This window comes from Panthera leo, chromosome E3 (genome assembly GCF_018350215.1).
Source record: "Panthera leo isolate Ple1 chromosome E3, P.leo_Ple1_pat1.1, whole genome shotgun sequence".
Lineage (NCBI taxonomy): Eukaryota > Metazoa > Chordata > Mammalia > Carnivora > Felidae > Panthera > Panthera leo.
Window position 1 is genome coordinate 2,752,255 of NC_056694.1, and position 11,533 is coordinate 2,763,787.

The window sequence follows — 11,533 nt, forward strand, 5'->3', positions numbered from 1 at the left end:
TTTGTGTTGTTTTGTATAGCTCATAGTCTTCCATTGTTTTTTTTTTTTTTTTTAACATTTTCTTACGTATTTTTCACTTTCTGTAAGTTTTTGGATTAGCTTGTCAAGTTACAGAAAAGTCATGTTTGAATTTTGGTAGGGATAGGGATTACATTTATTAATGAATTTGTTTAAAATGGACACCTTTACAATATTGAGTCTCACCGTTCTTGAACAAAGTGTATCTTTTCATTTTCCAGGCTTCTTTTATGTTCTTCAGTAAAGTTTTATAGTTGTCTTCATAAAGATCTTGAACATTTCTTTTAGTTTTATACCCACTTTAACGTTTATGTTGCTTTTTTCTATTAGATTCTTAAATTGGCTATTTTGGAGGTGTAAGAGAGCTATGGATTTTTGTGTTGACCTTGTATGTGGCCCACTTGCCAAATTTCTTATTTTTTCTGTTGGTTGCTTTTGATTTTCTAGGTGAATAATCATTGTTTGTGAATTATAATCTTGTTTTTTCCTTTTCAATAATTTATAGCTGTAAGTTTTTGTTTATCTTATTGCAACACCAAATTAGTACAATGTAGGATTGTAGCAAGGGGAGTATCTCCCTGTTTTACTCTTCCTTTTAATGAATACTTCTAATATTTTACCACAAAGGTAAAATTTCCTCTAAATTTCTGGTATATACCCTTTGTTTGGTTTTGCTGAGCATTTTTGTTAGGAATTGGAGTTGAATATTATCAAATGATATTTCAGCCTCTATTTGATAATCTTATGATTTTTCTCCTTTAATATATTAATACAGTAAATTCATTAGGCTTTCCCCCCCCTTTTTTTTAATCTTTGAACTATATGTATATACCTTAGGTAAACCCCACATGGTCTAACACTTGGCTGACTTTTTCCTTTACAATAATATTTTGTTTAGAAGTATTACTTACGTTCATGTTCATAAATGCTATTTTCATCTAAGCTTGTTATCATACTTATCCTGTTTACAAATCCAGTTGTGTTGTTGGCCTCTTAAAATATGTTAAGTAGTTAAAAAAAAAATCTTTTTCTTTGCCCTACCGCACTTTTATGTAACATGGGAATCATCTATTCCCTGAAGATTTAGAAAACTTCCAAAAACCACCTAAGCTGAGTGCTTTTGCTTTTTCTTTAAGAGTTAAATCATTGTCTGTCATTTTAGTTGTGTCAGTGATTATTTGGTCTACTCATGTTTTTATTTTATGAAATTTTCAGTACATTTTTGTTTTGTGGGCCAGATGTTTTCTGTCACAACTACTCAACTCTGCCATTGTAGTGTGAAATCAGCCTTAGACAACAGGTAAATGAGAGTGGGGCTGTGTTTCATTAAAACTTTATAGAAACGTGTGGCAGGCCAGAATTGGCCCACTGGTCTTAGTTTACCAACTCCTGATCTAGCATAAGGATTATGAGAATCTGAAATTTAGATATTATCCATACATAATAGCATTTGTGTCTGTTAATCTTTTTGGTGGTAATTTGTTGAAAATTTGTACAGCCTTATCCATTGTTTTTGATATTTTTTATATTTTCTCTCTTGAATCAGTGTGGAAAGTCCTCATTTTTCTAAAACATTATATTTAGTAGTAATGCATGTATTTTAAGCAAGCATGATATTATGAAAATTAGTTTGGGTTTGGGGGAGGCAAAAAAAAAAAAACCAAAAAAAAAAAAAACCTTGAGAATTACGATGGCGTGTGGCCCTCCAAAGCTCAGTCCTACCCAACAAAATCTTACTCCTTAGGGTTTAATTTCAAGGGCAGGATATTGATTAGGAAAGGCTTCCTAGGGGCATGATAATGAGAAAATGGTTAAGCATTCAGATTTAGTACTGTTGGCTGAATGTAAAGTCCTTTAAAAATTTTTATAGTACCTGGTTCTAAGTTTACATTTTGCTTGCTCCCAGTGTTGCAGATTGTCTTCTCCCTAATTGTTCTTTATTATACTAGCTAAAAGCTTGTCTTCCCTACCCTCTTCAAAGAAGCTCTCTGGGATTAGTTTTCCAAGTCAACTCGTTTCCAGATTCATCTATTTTTATCTTTTATCTTTGTTTATTGGTGTTTGCTTTCTGATATCTTTAAATAAATGAATAATTGGTTTCCTACCTCCCATCTCCTCAATTATTTGCTCTTCTGATTATAAATCTGGATTTATTTCTTCTTTCTTTTATTATTTTTCTGGTGTGTGTCATTTTTACTATCATTTTCTAAAGATTTTGTAATTGCTTCTGTAGTTTCTTTAACAAATGATTTCATTATGGAGGAGAATTAAAATTTTCCCCTTATTTACCTATTTTTGTCATGAATTTCAGTTTCTGTTACATTATCTTCAGAGAATATCTCTATAACTTATGTTCTTTTGAATTGAGGATTAGCTTATGGCAAAATTTGTAATCAAGTTTTATAAGTGTTAGACAGTTATGAAATTATTTTTGAAGTCCATTACAATGATCATAATTTAGGATGCCTTTATCTAAAGGTAGTAGCAAGCCAACTGAAAATGGCTTAAGCTGAAAGGAAATTTATTATCTGCATGACAAGAAGGCTTGAAGTAGAGTAACTCTAGGCACTGTTAAGTGGGGGCATCACTAACATCATCAAAAACCTGTGTTTCACCCATTTTTCCTTTGTTATCTTCCTTAGCCTGACAGTTTAGGCTTCTTGTCTTAGACTGGCTTTCTTCAAAGTTTCAGGATGGCTGTCACAGAAAATGACCAGAGGCTTCCCTATTGAAGTGCTTGTGTGTGGAAGTCCTCGGAAGCTTCGTATAGATCCAGCAAGCCCTTTCAATGACCAGAATTGTGTCCCAAGCCCATTACTAAACCAGTCATTGGGAAGGAGATCACCATGGGTCGTAAGTGTAGTAACCGTTTGTTGCCTGAGGGTAAGTTGGGGCTGGCATATTTGAAGGTCGCCATTCCTGAAGAACGTAGACCTTGGACAGAGTGAACAGAATCAGGGTTGTGAGAGTAAGTTATAGCCTGGGTGTGACAGAGGGTACAGGGACGGTGGCTGGGCGGAAAACCAGTGTCATCACCCACACAGTGGAATACTTAATCAGCCATGACATGGACTAATGTACACTCTTCGTTTAGAATATTTATTCCTTCAGGTGTAACTTAACAAGCATCATTTTTGCTGTAAATAATTGAGTTTCTCGTAGAAAGTTTGCTATGATTTTTGCCTTTAATGAATAATTGCTGCCCCACCAACAAGTGATTATAAAAAATTCTCTGTTACTGTTAGTATATCAGATAGATATTTTTTCTATTTATAATACAGTAATTGGGAAAAGATCTTAGGGCTTTGGGAAGAGTGTGTGTGTGTGGGGGGGGGGGGGTGGGGTGGAGGGGGTTACTGTTTATCCAGCACTGAGTACCGGATTTCTAGAAACCAATTATTAGTAATAATGGAAGGTGTGTATCTGAGATAGATTGAAGCGTAACTCAAGATGTGATTTGCTACCTAGTTTGTTTTTAGTAAAATGTTTTTTTCCTGCATGTTTGTAACCCAGTGAAAGTTTCTAATATGAAAAGTAAAGTAGATTTATTTTAAGGCAACGTATAAAAAATAATTGGTCTAACAGCATTGTGTGAATACAGATGAGATGGTCCTATTAAAATTTAGTCACAAAGTATATATGGTAATGCAGCAAGATTCATGGCAACTAATTACTAGTTCAAGTTTGTTGGAAAATTCTGAATTAATGGGAAGCTGTAGTATCACTGAATGAGTCCTGTCGTGAGGAAATGATACTGCCAGGGACATAAAATAGTCAAAGGCTAATACACATGGATAACTAATTCTCAGGATGAACTTTTTTTTACCTGCCTTGTGCTTACCGGTCATTTGTTTATTTTTGTTGCTGTTGATGAGAGAATATACAAAAATGATACATTATCACTTGCCTTCAAGCTGGAATTATTTGTCTTTGTACTTAGACATAGGTACCAATTAAATGAAAAGAAATCTGTCTTAAGTAAAATTATTACTACTAGTAGAGTGTATCTTGTAACTGTTTAATCTTGTAACTGCTAGGTTTCTTCCTTTGCATCCAGCTAATGTAAGATGAATGATGGATTATTAAATTATTTTCATAGAAAATAGGCATATTTTAAGTTAATAGTCCTTATCACTGATACCATTTAGCAGAAGAGAAATGAATTCCAGGATTTATATTTCTTAACGGCATTTTCAGGATTGTTTTTGTTATTCTTGGGGAAAATGTATGAAATTCGGCCTAGGGATCATATCTGGCACAGAATAAATTTATTAATTAATTTAACAAATATTTGTTGAGTGCCTGTGATCCCTAGTCATTCATGTGTTCCATACATCATTTTAAAGATTGCCATTCCGTTTCTTCTGCTATTTCTTTAGAGACCTCATTTTGTGTTAATTTGCTATACAGAAGGATGCCTGGGTGGTTCAGTCCATTGAGCGTCCCACTTCGGCTCAGGTCACGATCTTGTGGTTTGTGAGTTCAAGCCCTGCGTCGGGCTGTGTGCTGACAGCTCGGAGCCTGGAGCCTGCTTTGGATTCGGGGTCTCCCTCTCTGTTTGCCCCTCCCCCCTCTCACTCTCTCTCTCAAAAATAAATCAACAACAACAAACACAGTTTACCATATAGAATGCTAGGACTTCTATCACGTCCATGTAACTTTCTGTCAGGGGTAGACTTCAGTGTGAACACACCAAAGCACCACGTGCCCAGACGCTCAAGTGCTTGAAATGTCTGGTGACTGGAAACCACTGGCTGAGCCCACATCCCTGAATCGGGTGGTCTCTCAGCCCCCACCCCCCTTCTTTATAGGATATTGCAGGGGGTCCTAATTCAACATGTGGGCAATCTCCTAGGTTCTCTCAAGGCTTCCTTTAGGCCTTGATGAAGTGTGTTCTGTCTCGTTTCTTAAAGCATTCATAGAACCCTGGAAGATAAGAGAGGAGTACATTCTCCCTGTCTACCAGGCCCACGGGCAAATTTGCTTCTGTTTGGCATTTATGCCCATGTAGCATACAAACTGGGGCCCCACAATGCAATGGTGAAATAGCTATCAACACACTGATCACATTCCCCACACCTTTGCTCTGACCCTCACTTGACGCCCACTTGATAAATGACAGGGAAAAAAGGACCAGGATCTTGTTTGGATTGCCTGGTGGAAGTCTGAGTATTTGATGGGAGTGTGTAGCCTTATGTGAGTGGGATGTCCAAGCCTCCCTGGTGGTTAAGGGGCTCACTTTGGCTTCCATTCAGAGGTCTCCCGTGCTGACAACGTACAGTGAGGCTGCAGCTGGAGAGGTCAGTGTGGCTTCGTATTGCGGTATCGTGGTGCCTCCGTATGGAGTACGACAAGTAGATCCGGTTCGGTGACTTAGCAGGCTAGAGTTTCTGAGGAGCTGTCTTAAGCTTACAGTGGCAGTTCCCTCTGGGCGTTGGAATCACTGGGGGAACTTTTCACGCCGCCAATACTCACACTGCCTCCTCCAGCCAATTGAATCGCAGTCTGTGGAGGTAGAACCCAGGCATCAGTGTTTTGTGAAGTTCCCAAATGATTTCAGTATGCCGCCGAGGGTAAGAACCACTGGTTAAGAGCTTTGAACAGGGCACCTGTTGCTGCATTTTAGGGTAGGTGTCATGGAAATATGTTGCGGAATTGCCTGTAGAATGGATTAAAGATTAAAGCATTTCTTTTCTCCCCATTCATAAACCATTGTGATAGCAGTCTTAACTTTTATAGAATTACCTAATTTTGCCTGATGAGATTTACTTAGAAAAGGAAATAAACACACAGCTATATCTCTCCTGAAGTCTTTTTGTAGCTGCTAATTAAGGCCGTACACACGTTCTTAGCTGAGGTAGAACTTGAGATACTGTGTCTTTGCGCCACTGAATGTAACATGAGTGTTATGGCTTTTTAAATGAATCAGAGCAATAAATCCAATGCTGTGTGCAAGCCAGATAACTTCTTCTCATCTGCCAACAATTATGTAATCAAAGTATAAAGTAGCCATTTAAGGATCCTTGCTCTCGAACAGAATTTAAATTTAAGAATTAGAAATAGTAATTAGCATAGATAAAAGTATCTTATTGACGGCCCCGTTTAGTTGATGCAGTGAATACAAGGTGCTCTTGTGGAAACATGGGCGTTTAACATCCTATCCATATGGAAAGCATTACCTTTTGTTCAGGTTATACTGACTTCGTGTTGCTTTCTGGATACTGCGCAAGGTGTTCGTTTCATTTGCAAAGCCAGATGTGATTTGGACATTTGGCAGGCTAAAGCTTAAATTTCTTCTAATACATGCCTTTTAGGGACCTAAAACATGAGAAAAACAATACTAACCACTTTTGAAATCCCGAGTGTTCCCAGAAGTCTTTCCCGTTCCTCTAAAACTTTGTCCTCTGCTAAAATTGGTGGTGGTGTGTGGGGGCAGGTTTGTGAGTTAAAGAGTAATGTCTCTAATTAAAAGGCGTGACAGATAGGTCTGTGAGATGGGATGACCTTACCAGAGGGATGCGTGGACAGCAGGCGGAGCAGTGAGTAGTCCTTCACCAGCGTGGCCCCTCCTCTTCGGCCCCGTGTGCTCGATCCCGCATCGCATCAGTTCACATTGAACAAGTGCCCTGTTGCTTTCTGGTCGACTGACGTTCTGTTTGTTACATAACATCTTGACATCCTATTAAGACTGTAATTACGCAACAGAGTCCCTGCTCGTTGACAACGATGGCAGATAGAAAGATGCAGCTGTTTATCTTGCTATTCTTGATTGAACACAGAACTTCATTTGATCTTTAGTTGACTAATGGCTAAAATTTTTATATTTAAGGTGAACTGAGAAAATATGGGAATTTGATAGTACGTAGTTGATGCGTTTACTGTGTTCTAAGACTTTTTTGATGTGTCTGTCTCCTTCCCTGCCTACCTACCTACCTACCTACCTGCCTACCTGTCATCTATTTATCCATCTTTGCCATTCCTTGAGAACTAAAACTCTACCTGAGTTTTTTTTTTAACGTTTATTAATTTTTGAGAGAGAGAGAAAGAAAGCACATATGCGAGCAGGGGAGGGGCAGAGAGAGGGAGAGAGAATCCCAAGCAGGCTCCTCACTGTCGGCACAGAGCCTGACGTGGGGCTTGAGCTCACGAACCATGAGATCTTGACCTGAGCTGAAATGGAGAGTCAGGTGCTTAAGTGATTGAACAATCCACGTGCCTCCTCCACGTGAGTTTTGAACCTTTAAGACCAGAACTCAGTCCACTGACTTATCGTATCAATCAAATTTTAATGATGGTTATATATTCTCAAAAAAGAATTAAAAGTGTTACTTTCTGTGTAGTGTGCTGTTCTCACTACAGAGTATTGTTTCTTTTATTTCTAACTTATATGTATTTATAAGGAAGTACCCATGCTGATAAAATAGTGATAATTAAGAAATTTGATTTTCTTGGACTATTATTTAGCTCACTAAAGAAAAGGAGAATTACAGAAGGAATTTTATGAATCCTATCTTCATGAGTCAGGGCTTTTGCAATGCTAGGGCTTTTCAGCTTCAATTTCTCTGTTGCAAGGTTAAAAGAATCATTCTTGTGTTAGCGCACCAATACTGCGTTTGATCATCCTGTCTTGCTTATGACATAGCCTCTGTGACTTACGGAACATTGGATTTGCTATAGTAGATCAGTCTGAATTTGTCTCTGCATGGGGTGAACAGACTGAATTGGCCTCAAAGCTCCATTACAGATCCTTCGTCCGGTCTTCCAGTTTGAATTGGAAATTACAAATCCTTCGTCCAGTCTTTGAGTTTGAATTGGAAACATCAGTGCAAGCAGCTCATAAGTTGTTTCACATTTCAGCCAGTTGTTACAGCCACAACCAGCAAAAGAGCAAGTTCTGGTAGAGACTTCTCCGTGAGGGAGGCCAGGTTTGTGTTATATCTAGGTGAGTTTTGAAAACTTAGGTTTTGTTTTTTCTTCAAGTAAACTTTGATCCCATTTATTTAGAAGCCAGATACGTTCCAAGAAACTAAAATAGCTTAAGTCCTTTTTTTATTGCATAGGGAAGACTTTTATGCTTTTTAACCTTGAATCAGTATTTTTTTTTTTTTTACTTTATACACAGTTTTCATGAGTTTTCTTATATGTTGTTATAGTCAAGATTGAAGATAGGAATTCGGAGGTGGGGGTGAGTAGTGGTAGGAGCACTGAGAAATGAGCGGGGCATCATACCTGGAAGAGAAGAAGGGACTAGACTGGTCCAGGGGCATTTGGGGAGGGTGGTAAAGAGCTCTGAGTCAGTAATAACTTCTGAGGGTATCATAACATTATGTTATAGTAAGAAAATTAGTGTTAGAAATTACAAATTTTTGAAAAAGGGTTATGTTTTATATATTTTATTAAAGAAATCAGGGACTATATTGGGGCAATCATCAAAGTTACTAAAACTTTAACCTAATTTTTAAAATGATACAAGCAAACATTTGTCACCTATTTGAATTGCCTCCTTCACTGATTGTGCTGCATAATTCAGAGATTACCACTTACACTTTACTTGGTAAACGTTTATCGTGTGCGAGAAGTGACATGGGGACTTCTCCACTCTGTGGTCCCATGGTTTCAGGTCTGTCTCTCTACCTGCAACCAAACTTTGCGTTGTAGGCCTGTCTTCAAGGCGTTCACGTTTAGCGCCTTTCTCTCCTGTGGGAACCTGCTGCCTGCTGTCACTCAAATGCATTTGTGGAAAAAGAGCGAATCATAGTAGGACATTTGGGGAAACATCCGAAGGGTCCGTGGGCTGGGAAAACTTACCTTCTTAAGATGAAAACATGGGGACTGATTCAAGAGTGTCTTTTGGTAATAGTTCATTCCCTCTTGGGCTGCTTAAATGCTATTCTTCTCTGGGAAGTGTAGGAATTAACCTGTTAATTCTCACTGTTGATGCCGCCTTCCTAACTGTGGTGCTGGGAGTGTCTGAGAACCACCACCCTGCCTGTTAGAGGGCAGACCTCTGCTTACAGAGCGTACCTTACACCCATTCGTAAAGCATATCTGTAAGTGACGGGCTTGCTCTGCTCTCTGTATTTAAGAACTCTTGGGATGGGAAAAAGGAGCTTTCCCACATTTTAATTTTGTAATAAAGGCGTTGAAAAGCCTTGTGTCTTTGTAAAGTGCTGCTACTCCAGGGCATTCCCTGTCTTGGTTAATGAGGGACATCACTGTCCGTCTCTAATGCTTGAAGCTTCAGCACAGTCTCTGCTCCTTCCTTAGCATCCACAGCCTGCTGGAGACCCCACACTAGGACTCAGAACTGTTCTCTCGTTGGGCCCTCCCTCTCGTTTTTAGTTAACCGTAGTTCAGGCCCGCACTTGGAGCAGGGAACAGTTCTCACTGGCTTCTCTGTGTTGAGGCTCTCCATAATGTAGACGAAATTACTCTTTAAAAAACGGTGGTGATGTCATGCTTTGCCCAACATATCCATTGATTTTTGCTGCTTCGCTGTCAGCTCGGTTTCCTCCACTGACTGCCCTGCTCCACCTGCCCCACTTGTCCGCCCAGGAGGCTGCGTGCCATCGTGGCTCTGTGTCTTTGCCCATGCTCTTCTCATTGCTTTGGAGGCTCTAAAAACATGGAAGCCAAGGAGGTGACATGCCACCTCTGTCCCGAACGCACATCTTACTCTGTCATAGGTCTGTTTGCCTGCGCTTGTCACAATTTCAGTTCATGAATTCTGAGTGAATTTGTATATAATTAGAGCGTGTTGATCATATGTCCTGTCACTGTAATATAAAATGGGATCTTGATTGTAAGATAAACTTACTGATAAACTTTTCCAAGGGAGAGAGACCATCTAACATAATGGTTAAGACGTGGGACTTGAACTCTGGGTGGTGCGTGGCTCGGTCTTGAAGCCCTGCTCCACCATGGAGTCTGTAGCTGCACGACAGACCTCTGGGCCAGCCCTTCCCCTGCATCACTGAAGTGACTATAACGTGTTGCCCATCTCATACAGTTGCTGCAGGAGCGAAGAAGCTAGCATGTCTGAAGCTCTGAGGACAGTGTCTGGTATGGAGCCATGTGCTGTATATATCAGCTCTTGTGACTGTCATTGCCATCCATCCATCGCCATACACAACCCCAAGTTGTGTATGTATACAGCCATATATGAATTATATACTATGTGTTACATACGTTTTAAAGTTTCTCTAGCTTCTCAGGGTATCATGCTGTCACCATTGTGTCATCGGCATTATAGAAGGATGTTGTCTGTATCTACTAAAATATAGGGAAAATAATATTTTAGTAGATTTAGTAATAATTTAGTAATATTTTAGTAACTAAAATATAGGGAAAATAATATTTGGCCTTGGTCAGTGAGTTGATTGGAACAGGTTGCATGGCGAAGGTGAAAATTTAAAACTGAGGATTCTGATCAAGTGTAATACATTGGCTTATGCTTCATAAACTTCAAAATAATGAATTTTCACATGTTGACTTTGCCTGTTTCATGAAGAATGTCTAGATTTTGAATGTTTTGCTGCTCAAGTCCATTTCATTTGTTAGGTTCTGAAAGCATAAAGGATGGGCCATTGGTTAATTCATTTAGTGTAGTGAAGGTATACAAATTAAAGCTAAATTTGGCTAATTTCTTCTACAGACTAGAAGATAAAAATCCTTTTGCCTCCCACAGTTAGGTTAGTAGTGCATGACCAGACTCCTTTTCAGAGATCACCTGATTTAATTGTGGCTGTGAAGCAACCGGATAATCTGAGTCCCCGCATTCCTGTTTCTGTCCCCATACATTATCAGCACAGAATGATTAAATTGCTGTTGGTCATGTCATTTTCCCAGTGAAAAACGTTGGCAGCGAAAACAAGAGTTAAAATCCTTCTAGATGGGAATGTTTATTAATGGACAAGACAGTGCTTATTCCTAAGGCTTTGTTTGAATCTATAGTTTTAACTCAAGACAGAGACGCTGATAACTGCCCCAACAAGGACATTTCCTCTCCATGAGTGCGACGGCTACTCCTGTCTTTTTTAGAAGTTTTTGCCCCAAACGTAGGCATCTCCAGTGCCGAAATTGTGAAACAAATACACGCAGGGGCCTGGTGCCTGTAGATTTGTGTGAATAAATACATTGTTCGCGAGGAATGTCAAGATACCTACTCTTTTTTATGTTTTATTTTTTTATTTTTTGATGGATGATGTTTATCACTCTTCTGTAGCTCTCTGCTGCAGACATCATTGCACCTTTATTATGAACGTGCTGTGGCTTTTCAGTCCTTGCTGTTCCAGAGTGAGTTTCTGAAGCAGCGGGAGTGAGATGGTTTTGCAAATTACAAAATTATACCACATATGATCTTGTCTCAACCTGTACCACATGTATCCTCACAGAAGTAACATTTAATTACGGTGCTGTCCTTGCTGATATCAGGCATCGTATGGCACCTGTGAAGATTATATTGTTGGTAGTAAGGTGGGGTAAAAAGAGGTTTAAAGATGAAGGAATAAAATCA

The 11,533-nt window shown here is 39.0% G+C and overlaps 1 long non-coding RNA gene across 1 annotated transcript; it reads right to left on the reverse strand.

Annotated features, from left to right (window-relative positions):
* Positions 1-5,145: 5,145 nt before the first annotated feature.
* Positions 5,146-6,930, reverse strand: LOC122209934. Its single transcript, XR_006197842.1, has 3 exons — positions 6,528-6,930; positions 6,198-6,336; positions 5,146-5,677 (listed from the first exon to the last, which is right to left on the reverse strand). It is a non-coding gene; the product is annotated as an uncharacterized LOC122209934 (long non-coding RNA).
* Positions 6,931-11,533: the final 4,603 nt, after the last annotated feature.